This window comes from Tamandua tetradactyla, chromosome 2 (genome assembly GCF_023851605.1).
Source record: "Tamandua tetradactyla isolate mTamTet1 chromosome 2, mTamTet1.pri, whole genome shotgun sequence".
Classification (NCBI taxonomy): Eukaryota; Metazoa; Chordata; class Mammalia; order Pilosa; family Myrmecophagidae; genus Tamandua; species Tamandua tetradactyla.
The window spans coordinates 38,260,971-38,273,959 of NC_135328.1; the positions used below are offsets into that span (position 1 = coordinate 38,260,971).

Here is a 12,989-nt window from a genome sequence, read left to right on the forward strand (position 1 = left end):
ATGCATTCTTGTATTTCTTTCTCATCTAACTGGAAACTCTTTGAGGGCAGGGCTAATATATAATTTGTTTTTGTATCCCCAAAGTGATTTTTGCTCTGCCATGTAATCATAAGCACACAGTAAGTGTTTGTGTACTTAAATATCTTGGACAATGAAAAAAAAACCCTGGAAGTATAATCCTTGTCTTAAATTTAGAGAAGAGGAGCAAATGCGGGCATTCTGGGCCAATTAGAATAGGATAGCCAGGCAACTTGCTGGAGAAAAGGACACTGATCTGTGGCTGTGAAAGCATGAATTCAGGTCTTAAATTGTCTAGGTTTTTGATATAAAAAATGGGCACATTTCCTTTGTACATTTTGTGGCATGAAGGATTTGGGCTGCGTGATCTATGAAATCTCTACCACATGCAAATGCCTGTGATTCTACTCTGAATTTCTAAATCTCGGTTTGAAATTTGGCCTACTAAGGAATGAAGTTTTGCAATGAATGGCTCCATGTATGCTAGAGTTTCTGGACAAACTTTCTGTGGACCTTAGGAAGGAAATGACCAGAGGGCTATTAGGGAAATGCTCTTCTGGGAATGATGAAAAATAGGAATGCAATGGAAAATGAATTATGAGGTGTGTAAGGGAAAATGAAAATACGGGCAGAAGGTTGAGAAATAGTAAGAGTTTCCTCATTAAAAGAGAAGAATATTTGAATTAAAAAAAATAGATTGATTCAGAGAGTTGACCCTAGGGACAACCACTCCTAAATCATCAAAAATTACTGGTTATTTACATAATTTCAAAATTGCATCCTTAAAATAGTTTCTGGCAGGATGTAGTCATTGATGTTTGTGTATATGCATCAACAAAATAAGGGTTCACTTGACTATCTGACAGAACCACGGAATTATCTGGTGTCCCTGGTATTGGACTTGATATGCTGGATTTAGGGGGACAGAAAATTCAGAATATCTTGTTCGGCTTGTGTTTTGTCAAGCAGCAATGACCTCTTGCTGTCATGTATGCCTTTATCTTCAGTTGCAGCAGCTGAACTTCCTGAGGACCCTTCAAGTTCGGGATGACTGCAAGTCATATCCCCTTTTAAAGATCAGGAGATGAATGTTTTGAATAAAGTCACATGTCTATGCAAAGAAGGGGCCTGGACGCGAAATAAAGACTGATTATAAGCTCATAAGTACATCGATAAATGTGCTAGAAATACAGACACTCATTCACTATTTACAGATGTTTCTTAACAAATATAATATGCCTGGCCCTAGCTAGACATTGAGGATAATTGGTCCTACGATGTAGTCACAATATGACATGGTGATAGTAATAATGGAGTTTGCAAGGGGAGCTATGGCACATGTTAGGCAATCAATATATTTTTGATTGTTGTTGAAATAACTGTATAGCTAAAGAGGTACCCTGCATGGAACCACAGATACAGAATGATAAATAGTAGTAACCACTTATTGAGCACTTATGTTGTACCAGGGAAGGGAGGGCATTCATCCTCATAGCATCCCCTGTGAGGTGGGCAGCACCGTGCTGTTTTACTGATGGGAAAACTAGAAATTGGAGCAGTTGAGTACATTGCTCCAGATCATCCATCTGGCAGGGAGTGGAGCTGGAGTCCAAACACCAAACTCCTTGACCCCAAAGCCCTTCTTAACCAGTGTACTGGATGGTCCCGAGTACAGCTTCCAAATGCAGAGAGTGTTACAGAGCTCTGAAAGGGATTTTCCAAACACGTTCACATTGCCTCCTCACAACCACTTTGTATGCATTTTAGGGGTAATTTTAGAGATGTTAGAAAATTGACAATGAGGCTGGGGGTCAGGTCACCTGGATACTAATTTCAGCTCTGCCATGCGCTGGGTGGGGGACATTTGGCAAGGTCTTCTCTTCTCCTGGATTCCACTTTCTCCATCTGTCAAACAATAGCAGTGATGTAGATCAGTGGTTTTCAATTTGTACTATTTGAAATCCTGAGGATCAATTAAGGTAGTCTTAGAAGACACTGGAGTGTAGGGAGAGAGAGAGAAGGGGGTGATCAGGCAGGATTCCCAATCCTATACAACCCTTAGACAAGAACAGATTGTATCTGCTTATGGGTTTAGATTTCATGTACATTTTACTTTGAATTTTACTGATAAAGTTTGCAATCAACCAAAAAGCTGATTTCTAAAACCCATTCTAAAATTAAGTGTAAGATTTAACCAAGGTCACTTAGTTACTTTAATGATGGCGTTCAACCTAGAAGTCAGGCACTAACTATGTGATTATTCCTTCTTTCTTTTATTTAAACCTCAGATAATATTAAGCATCAGCTATAGGCTCAGCTCTGTGTGTGTGTGTTTTTTTTTTTTTTGAGGGGGTGGGTGGGGAAGCAATGATGAATAAAATAAACATGGCCCCTGCTCTCATGGAAGAGCCTGGGATTAATTATACACATACACTCATAGAGTGCTACAAAGAGAAAAGTTCCTGGTAGGCATGGCTAGGAGACTAGTTGTAGTCTGATTGTGCACCTACTGTGTGTAAGGAGTAAGTGAGGGGGTCATGCCAAAATCTGAACAGGGACACACATGCAAATAAGTACCCACGACATGCTCTCATCCGGGAGCAAAAGCCAACTAACGTATTCTCATTTAGGCAGTTGTCAATTGACACTTTCTCCCCAGTCACACACAAAAATATATTGGCAGACAATTTCCCAGTGTATCTTGCTGTGTGCTAATGTGGATATAGCATATTAGAAACTTGACATTCGCATCACTAAAGAAGGCCTTACTTAATCAGAATGTGCCATATTGTATGATTCTAGAGGGCTAATACTATTGAGATGCCCCAGACTTCAAGCCTTGGCCAGTTGCCCCCATGGCATAATCCAAGCTAGAATCTAGGGTGATCTGGAAACTGTAGAAGGAAACTGGGAGGAAGCCTCATCCATCACTGAAGTAGGTTACTGCCATCTCCTTCCTCAAGCATATGTGCACAGAGGCTGATTTCAACTCTTAGAGTCATGGTGGGGAGTTGCTGCCAGTGGCAATGATTAGAATCTTTGAGATTAAATCCCAGCAGAAGCCCCTCTCCTGTTGCTTCATGAGCGATAATATGTGCACATGTAGTGGTTTGGGAGCACAAGGCGCACGCTCCATTACCCACAAGCCTGAGCAGATTTTCTGCTCTTGAATCTGCAAGGGTTTGGTGGCAGCAAGGATGACCTCAGAGTAAGGCAACCTGGGTCTTGGCCTGGCTTGCCTACCTCCTTACCATGCAAGTTTGGTCAGGATTGGGACTTTTTTGAGGTTCTGTTTCTTCAGCTGTAAAATGGAAGCATTAGCTGACATGGTGATCTCCAGTGTTCTTCCCAAATCTGAAATTCTATGGTTCCATGAAATATTGCCATTTGAAAATACAGCAGAGTAGTGGAGTGGAGTCTGGACTTGGGGTCTGAGAAACTTGGGTTTTGTTTATTTTGGAGTCACTTTCTAGATTTTTCATCCTGGGTCAATGTATTTATGTAGCATTCATTCATTCATGTATTAATAATTTTAAAATTAGTACCAATCCTGTGCCACAGACTGTGCTATGGTCTGGTGATAGAGAGATGTCCCAAAGAAGACAGTAAAGCACAGGCATATGCACCCACAAAAAAAAACAACTCACAATGTCCACTCCCTCCTTCACTAAGCTCGGAGTTGGGGAAGGAGCTGGAGGGAAAAATAATGAATAAGCAGAGAATTATCATCTCCTGGATAGGAATGGATAAGTAAACCCTCAGATATACAATGTTTTCCTCTGTAGAAAGGGAGAATGATATCTGTCCTACCTACCAGGTCAAATGTGATTCCATTTCTGTGAGGATACTTTATAAAATATATAGTATCTTGCATTCAGAAACTTTTTTTTTTCAATAAGCTTCTAGAGCTATCATTCTAATAAAATGATGTTCTCATTTTTTCTTTGTTAAGCCTGTACATGTGTTAGTCATTAAATACTCACTGCCGTTCTTTCAGGGAAATGCTATTATTGACCCCTATTACAGATGAGGAAAGTAATGTACCAAGAGGGTAAGCAAATTGTCCACATCACACAGCTGGGAAGTGGCAGAAATAAATTCGAACCCAGGCCCCTGAGAATCCACAACATGTGCCGTTAACTCTGTACTGTTGTGACTCTCTCTGGCTCTTATTCACCTGAGTTATTACCAAATACTGAGAAACTCTCTTTGATCTTGGACAAGCTACAATTTCTGTGAATCTCAGTTTTCTCATCTGTATGCTGGAGATAATATTAAATACCTGGTGTGAGTGTGGTGAGAAATAAATATCCAGGTACAGACTGGCATTTTTCCGGAGCCCAATAAATGGGAGTTCTCGCCTCCATCTGGGGGGCTGGTTGCATTAATACAAATTATTTATTTTCTCCCCACTCTTTAATCCAAAGGTGCCTACTCTGTCCCCATTGCATATTGAGTTTCATTTTATGCTTATGATTTTTCCTGACTTTGATATCACAACTTTAGCAATTACTTCAAAGGTGGGTTTAATAGGAACATTTTGGTATCCTTTATGGGCTTTGATTCAGGAAAGTCAGGGTAGAGGGAGAGAGACTGATAATGGTGGTTGCTATGCCACAAGAGTGGTTTGTGTTGAGTGGTTTTCCATGCATTTTCAGAGCAAGTGGTTTGTGGCTTATGGTGCACCCTCCCTTTGAGTCCTAAATAAGGACCTGAAAGTTGAGTGTAAATCAAATCTCGGTAAACCAAGTCTGATTGCCTAGCTTTCTTCCATATTTATTTCAGAGTTGAATGAACCTCAGTTCTAATATGCTCTCCTGATGGTTCCTTCGTGTGTTTCATAAAACTATCTGCAGCAGCCTTTATGGACAAACTACTTGGCTAAGTGAATGGGGCTCAGAGTGAGTGGATGGTTCTATCAAAGTGAATGAAATGTGGTCCTTTTATCTATCAATTATTCACAGTAAGCATTGAGCATCTGACTAGGACAGACAGTATGCATTGGGGATTCAGTAATAAACAATGTAGACAAGATGTCTGCTCTCAAGGAGCTTATTCAAAAGAAGGAGTGAGAGAAAAGTCCATCTATGCATTACCCAGGAGGTTTGTGTCTGGACTTGAAAGGAATCCAGCCTCTGAATTCCAAATAGAATTTTGATATCATGCATACTAGGGTTATATTTGTATTAGTGTGACTAAAATTAGGTCAACCAGCCTTTCTTAAAGTATATAACATGGATCACTAGTTAAAAGTGATGTTTAAAGGAATTTTCTAGGGGGAAAAACACACAAAAGGGCCCCATAGTCAAATAAGTAATCATCATAATAATAATGGTAAGTTAATTATTAACTTTGAAACTGTACACACTTTACATAAATTATGCCAACTGATGCTTACAATAATCCTGTGTGGTAGATGTTATTATCTCCATTTTGTATCTTGTCCAAAATAAGAGAAACTTGGTGGTGGAGTAAGATTTGTCCCCCTGCGAGTTGATTCCGGAGCCTGCACGCTTAATCATGCTATTCTGTCTCCCAAACAATATAAATGTACATGTAGGAAACAGATAAAAATTATATAGGCCTTTTACTGCAGGACTTTTTCAAGATCTCTATTACATGTTTTAACAATATTTAACAAAACCTCTTTGACCATAGAATCAGAAGAGCTTGAATTCTGGTGATCAGCTTAGGGAGTCGCTGGCTCTACCTGGTTTTCTCAGCTTGAGTGTTTTTGTGTGAATGCCAGCCTGTGCAAATGCACTCTTAAAGGGGCATCTCTTCATCCTAGGTAGCTGGCACAGGCTGAGGAAGCCACCCCTCCTGATGAGCTTTTGCTTTGAGTACTTTGGTCTGAATCTACCTCCTGGTTTATGATGAAAAGAATGGAATTAGCAGCTTCAGTTTTCCTGTTGTGTCTAACAGTCTTACCTGCCCCCCACCCCATTTTTCCTTTCTTATTCCTAAATTAGCAAACCACCCTGTGGTGTAGTGATTTCAAGAGAGGGCAGGCTAGCAGTTGATGTGTTAGATAAGAACTTGATTCAGTTCATGGGAAAGTTGTTCTTAAAGCTGGTGGCACATTATAATCCCCTGCAGATCTAGCTAGCTAGCTAGCTAAGTCACTGTCTCTCTCTCTCTCTCTTTCTTTCAACCAATGTCTGGGTCTTTGCCCAGATATTTAGATTTCATTGGTCGAGAATAGAAACGGGAACCACTGACCTAGAGCAGGGATTGTCAACCAGGGGACTTTTGGCAATGTCTGGAGACATTTCTGATTGTAACAACTGGAGTTGGTGGTGGGAAAGTTATTAGAGAATAAATGGTCTTAGATTTTGTTCTTCATGTGTTGGGACCAAGATGGCTGAAATATAGGCAACACGGTAATGGCTGGGTTCCTGAATCGTCTGGCTTTGGGATCAAAGGGGAAGAGATTTTCCATGCTTTTAGATATGGCCTCAGACCAGGGTGGCACTTGATGCATTAAGGAAAGTGAATCAATTTATATTTACAGCTACAGAAAAGGAATGTGTTTAAGGGAAAGTGTTTCTCCTCTCCAGAAAGAGTCTATTTTTTTTTCTGGTAGATCTGGAAGACCTGATGGGTTTTTCCTCTAACTACAAGAATCCTTAGGAAGCAGGATGTTTAGGCTCCATTTTTAGCCCTGATACACGTGGCCTGAGTCTTAAAAGCAGCTTAGTCCAAGCATGTGGACAGTCACTTTTCTTTCTTTTTTAGAGCACTCCCAGTAAGCTCAAAGTAAGATATAAAAGGGATGAAGTTTCATGTTTGTATTTGTCAGTTTCATCCACTTAGAGGTTAGCAGTGGTGGTGAAACTGTCAGCCCAAGCTTCGCCACCTCCTCCTTGTCCCCTCACTTAGTCCAAATTTCCAATCAAAATCACCTGAATAGAGAGGGACAGGAAGGGGTATCTAGCAAACATCTCCTGGGTCATTTGGTGTCAGTTCAAAGATAATCTTCAGTGTTGATTATTTAAAATCGATTTTCCACTTGCAAGAAAGATAGCTTTATTGCTATCAAATTGGTATCTTAGCAATTTTTTATCTCTTTCTTCCCATGCCATTACTGAAGTGACTTCTGTGAGCTGCAAACTGTGGTTTGCTGCAATCTCCACAGAGCAATTGTCTGGCTTTAGTCAGGGGCAATGTCTGAAAATGGGCCAGTTTGCACACTCCCTCATATGATCAAAATGGCAAAGCGTCTTTAAATTGATACAAAAGATGGCTATTTTTATGACTGGAGGTATTAGGAGGAGAATGGAGACAAATCCTTAGAGCTTGAGTCTCTGTGCTCTTGGTCCTGGCCAAGGAAAAAAGAATTAGATGGGATCCATGATTTTGTGCTCCTGTAGCTTACTCATTCATTTGAAATATGTTTACTCATCTCTAAACTTTTACTGAGCAGACTCTGTACTCTTCCTTGGGCATAGTCATATGAAAGCCTTGATCCCTACCTTCAAGGAGCTCATGGTATCTTGGGGGAAACTTACTGGATGGCAAACACTCACAGTGCTATGTGCCATCTTCTTTGGTTGAGCAATGTTGTTGTAGATGAGGGGAATATCCTTTAACATTGAAATGATGAAGGTGGGAAAAGATTAGTAGAAAAGACAAAGTCTGGGAAGAATCCCTAGTGGAATAGGTGTTGAGCTCACTGTTCTAGGAGGATCAGGACTTCATGGGAACACGATGGGGAGAAAAGAAATCCAGGCACATAAAGTCATACCTGCAAAGACAGGGAGGCAGAAGAGAGCCTGGAACTATAAGTCTTCGAGCATATATGTGTTTAAGTAGGAGTGATGGTAGCACATAAGGTTGGATAATAGCTTGAAGGCAATACTGAAAGGAATTTGGGATGTCAAAATGTTTCTAACCAATGTTCAAACTCTGGCTAATTGGCAGTGTATTACCCCATAGCTTGGCTAATTGGCAGTGTATTACCCCATGGCTATTTAGAGCAGTGTTTTTTTTTTTTTTTTTTTTACAGCTTTTGTCCTAACCTGTGCTAAGAAATAAGTGCCTTTTACACAGACACTCAATAAATACAGAAATACAGATGCAGATAAATATATGTAATTGAAATAAAAATTCATGAAAGCACACTTAACCCAAATACATGTGATGCATTTGGTATTTTCTATTCTATTCTATTTCATTCTAGTATAATCTATCCCATACTGATTCATTTTTCTTAACACCTGTGTCTACCAACAAAATTGGTTTCAGCCTCCACAGTATTTAAAAAACACTGATTTTGAGTCTATTGCTGTTGTCAAGTTTTGACTCAGAGGAAAATCATGCTAAGTTCTATTAGCAGGATTTGCAGTATGTTCAGGTTGAACAGATTAGAACCTGTGTCTTGCTGGATGTGGGCAAGAAGAAGAGAACAATGAGGGCTTGAAACATGAGACTGGCATAATATAATATGCATTTAGAAAGATTGCTCTGGCTGAAGCATAAGGAATTCATGGAGGGAGAAAAAGAGAAGGGTTAGATGGCTATGGTAGTAATTCAAGGGAAAGAAAGGGAATGCACGTGCCACGGCAATGGCCATGAAGATGGGCATCATTAGCTCCCAGGTACCATCTAGTGCATCCAACAAAGCTGCTGAACTCCCACTGCCAAGCAGTCTTCTTCCAGTGCTGCAGGTAGGCTTACCTGCCCGGGGTTCCATTCTCACACCCTGTGCCAGTATGTATGCTTTAATGCGGAGTTCTATAGCTGCCGGATACCTTCGTATTTCCTGTGAAAGGAGCCAGAATGCCCTGCCTTCTGCCTCCAGGCATTTTCTTTATCTCTGAAGACTTTCCTTCTGGGCACAAGAATTATTGAGTCTCATTAGCAATGGATTCCCAAACTGGTTGGAGGAAGGATTTGCATCCCATCCTTGATCTATAATTGTTGTTCCCTGTTCACCTTGATGGAAACTTCCAGTTACACACTAATAGCTAAACTTTTTTGAAATCCGAAACAATTTCTATAGCTTCATGATTAATAGCAAGTCTTTAGATTCAATCAAACCTTGATTTTAGTCCTGGCTCTGCCGCTTCCCATCCAGGAGAATTTGGGCACATGACTTATACTCTTTTGATCCCCAAGTTCTCCATCTGCAAAATACTGACAAATTCCAAGATTATTGCCAGGATTTATGATATATGACAATACCTAGCACAGAATAAATACTTGAAAACTGGAAATTCAGCAACAGAGACCCTGAGAAGGCTTGTAAAGGGGGATTACAAGCAACAGGGATACCCATTGTTTTCTGTTTCCCGAGTTTAGGTTTGTAACCTAAGTACACTAGGAAAGTAGCATTTGCCGCATTCTTAGACTAAGGAATCACTTAGTAGGAGGAATATAGAGAAGGATGCCCGGAATGGAAGATTTCTGATTCTGAGGCCAGCAGGCTGGCAAGGTGTCCTTAAGCTATGAACTTGCATTGATTCATGTATACAGTGCACGTCCCATGATTTGCAAGCATCTAATTTATTAATCAGCCCAGGTGATAGGAGCAGTCTGTGACATCTCATCTTCCTGTTTCTGCCGCACAGTACTCGCCAGGTTGTCTTTGATCTGTAACGCTCAGGAGACATTGGCCCCTTAGGGATGGCTTCTCCCCAAGCACCTTCACAGCAATCAATGTTCCCTAAGCACCCTCACAGCAAGCAGGGCAGGGTGACAGAAAGGGTACCTCTGCTTTTCCTCAAATTGTGGTTTGTTGTTTAGATAATGCCAGCAAGGTGCAGTCTCAATTCCTGAGCACTTGTGACAGCCTCTCTGTGACTCTCACACTGATGGTGGAGTGTGGTTTGTATGAGAAAGAAACAGGTGAATATAAATGATACAGAAGTATCAGTGCTGCTAAATGGCTTTGGATCGTCTGACTGGATGAAAGGAAGAGCCCACCTGTGTATTAACTCAACAAATATTTGCAGAATTCTTACAATGTGCAGTATTATGACCCAAAGTTATTGCTGATCTGTGCCTTTTAGGGATACCATAGGGTAGTTGGGCAGACATAGGCAAAAAGCAGCCAAATTGCTACCCAATAGAAGACATGCTAGGAAATAAAAAACTTGGTAGGAATGCAAAGGAGGAGCACTAACGTTGGTCTTGCAGGATATGGAAGAGGAGATTTTCATGAGAAGAGTTTTAAGTTCAGATCTGGACAATGGGAGTTAGGCAATAGAAAGTTAGCATCTATGAATGTGGTTTGAGGAGGTATCAAAGGAGACAGACTTATTTTGGAGTCTTACAGTTCTTCAGTGTGGATGATGGACAGAGATAATTGTTGGATGCAAGACAGAGGAGATTGTAGGATTCAGTTTATGAAGGCTTATGTGTGTTATGTAAATAATATTGAACTTTATCCAAAGGTGGTTGTACTTGCTCTTTTGCATTTCAAGGTGACTTCATGTCTCAATAATTTTATTATGGAGCTCCTAGGCCAAAGAAATAGTAATGATTCTGTTTATTAAGTAGAAACAGCCAAACAACTTGATAAAATATTTATGTCCTAACAACTCAGTATCCACTTGAGAAATAATACATGTAAATTGAAAGAAAAGCTAATATTTTAATTTCATTCTCAACTGACCGTACTTACTTACTGCTTCTCAAACTTTACAATCAGCCTGATACTACCACCCTCATTTTCTGGTCCTCATTAACTTTGGTGTAGCACTTACTTTGTAATTGTAGCAATTGCCAGAATCCCAGCTTCACAAAGAAGTGTTGTCATTGCATTCAATGTTGCAATTATGAACTATCCTGAGTTAGTTAGCAAGTATCTACTCCTGTTTCAAAATTTTAAGTATCTTGCTGTGCTCCTAAGAGTTTACTGTAGGGCCCTGGGCCACCTCAGCACACAGTTTGGGAGCCATGTAATAAGGATAATAGGGAGCACTTTAGAGGATTTTTTTTTTTTTTACCCAGAAGTAAGGCATGTTCAGTTTGTCATCTTAAAAAAATCATCCCTGGTAGAATGTGTAGAGTAGATTCATGAAGAAAAGTTGGTTAAGAGTACGGGGAGTACCAAATAAATGGCAGGCAGATAAGCTATTCTGGAAGTAACCCTGATAAGAGAGGAGAGTGTCTTGGTCTAAAGTAGCATCAATGGGGAGCTGAGATGATTTAAGGAGATAGAAGACTCAGTACTTGGTGAATGATTAAATATGAAGATTGAGAGGGAGAGAAGACTCAAGAAGCAAGAGAATTGGAAGAACATGGCTTAAGTGATGAATCACATGATCTAGGCTACATACCGAAAAGGGAAAGGACACATTTTTGGTTTGTTCAACTGGGTAGGGTGATGCTCTTGATCAAGTTAGTGAGCTCTGGAAGGCAGGGGCCTTTGGGGATCATGTATGTTTGAAGATGATGAGTCAACCTTGGAAATGTTGTGTTTAAACTACCTGGAATATCCAAGTAGGGATTCAGTGAGCAGTTGTAAAAGTGTTTTTGTCTCTCAAAGGAAAAAAATGGGATACAGCTTGTGGCATTTTGAGTCACCAGATTACTGGTGATAATTGAAGCGATCCTTCATGGATATGGTCATTGATGGAGGAGCCTTTCATCATGAGAAAAGCATTGAGAAGTTGAAGAATGGGCATATTTTGTACTGATCACAATATTACCACTACAATACAACACACACATTTATATTTAATCTGCATTATTAACGGTTACTCCATCACTTGCTTAATTTATCAGGGATCAGCAAATTTGGCCTATAGGCCAAGTCTGGCATTTTGACTTTTCCTTTTTTTTAATTAGAGAAGTTTCTGGTTCACAGAAAACTCACGAAGAAAATACATAGTTCCCATATATTCCCCCCTCCCAACCCATGCCCACACGGTTTTCCCTATTATTAACATTTTATACTAATGTGGTACTTTAGTTACAACTGATAGAACAATGTTTTTGTAATTATTCTACTGACTATAGTCTGTAGTTTGCATTAGGGTTCCCTATTTCTGTTGTACAATTCTATGTTTTCGTTTTTTGATTTTTTTCTAGTAACATATTTACAACCTAAAATTTCACTTTTTAACCATATTCAAATATATGATTGAGTGCTGCAATTACATTCACAACGTGGTACTACCATCACCACCAACTATTACCAAAATTTTCTATCACCTCAAACAGAACCTGTATACAATTAAGCATTAATTTTGACCATTCCTACATCCACTCCAGCCCCAATAACCCATATTCTAGTTTCTGACCCTATGAGTTTGTTTATTCAAATTATTTCATAACAATAAGATCATACAATATTTGTCCTTTTGTGCCTGGCTTATTTCATGCATCATGATGTCTTCAAGGTTCACCCATTTTGTTGCATGTATCAGAATGTTTTGGTTTGCTAAAGCTGCCAAAATACAGTATACCAGAAATGGGTTGACTTTTACAATGGGGGTTTATTAGTGTACAATTTACAGTTCTTAGGCTGTGAAAATGTCCAACTCAAGGCATCAACAGGATGATACCTGAATTCTGAAGAAAAACTGCTGGCATCTGGGACACATTTGTCATATGGGAAGGCAGATAGTCTGCTGGTCCTTCTCTCCTGGGTTTCATTGCTTTTAGCTCCTGGCTTCAGTGGCTTCCTCTCTGTTTTCTGTGGGTCCTCTCTTGGCTTCTTAGGACCTTTTTTTCTATGAGCTTCTGTTAATTTCATCACTTAGCTTTTGTATGCCTTTTATACTCTTATAAAGGACTCCAGCAAGAGAATCATGACACTTCCCAATGAGACAGGTCACATTTCAATTGAAATAAAGGTTAATTGAATAAAAGATCCCACCCACAGTAAGTCTACACCCACAGGGATGGATTAAAAGATCATGGACTTTTTTGGTTGCACATAACAGCTTAAAACTACCACACAGAACTTCATTTCTTCTTAGGGCTGGGAAATATTCCCTTGTATGTGTATACCACATTTT

The 12,989-nt window shown here is 39.8% G+C and overlaps 1 protein-coding gene across 1 annotated transcript in view; it reads left to right on the forward strand.

The window, feature by feature from the left end:
* BRINP1 (BMP/retinoic acid inducible neural specific 1) overlaps positions 1-12,989 on the forward strand; it is a 183,780-nt gene that overhangs the window by 49,661 nt on the left and 121,130 nt on the right. The gene's annotated exons all lie outside the window — the stretch shown is intronic.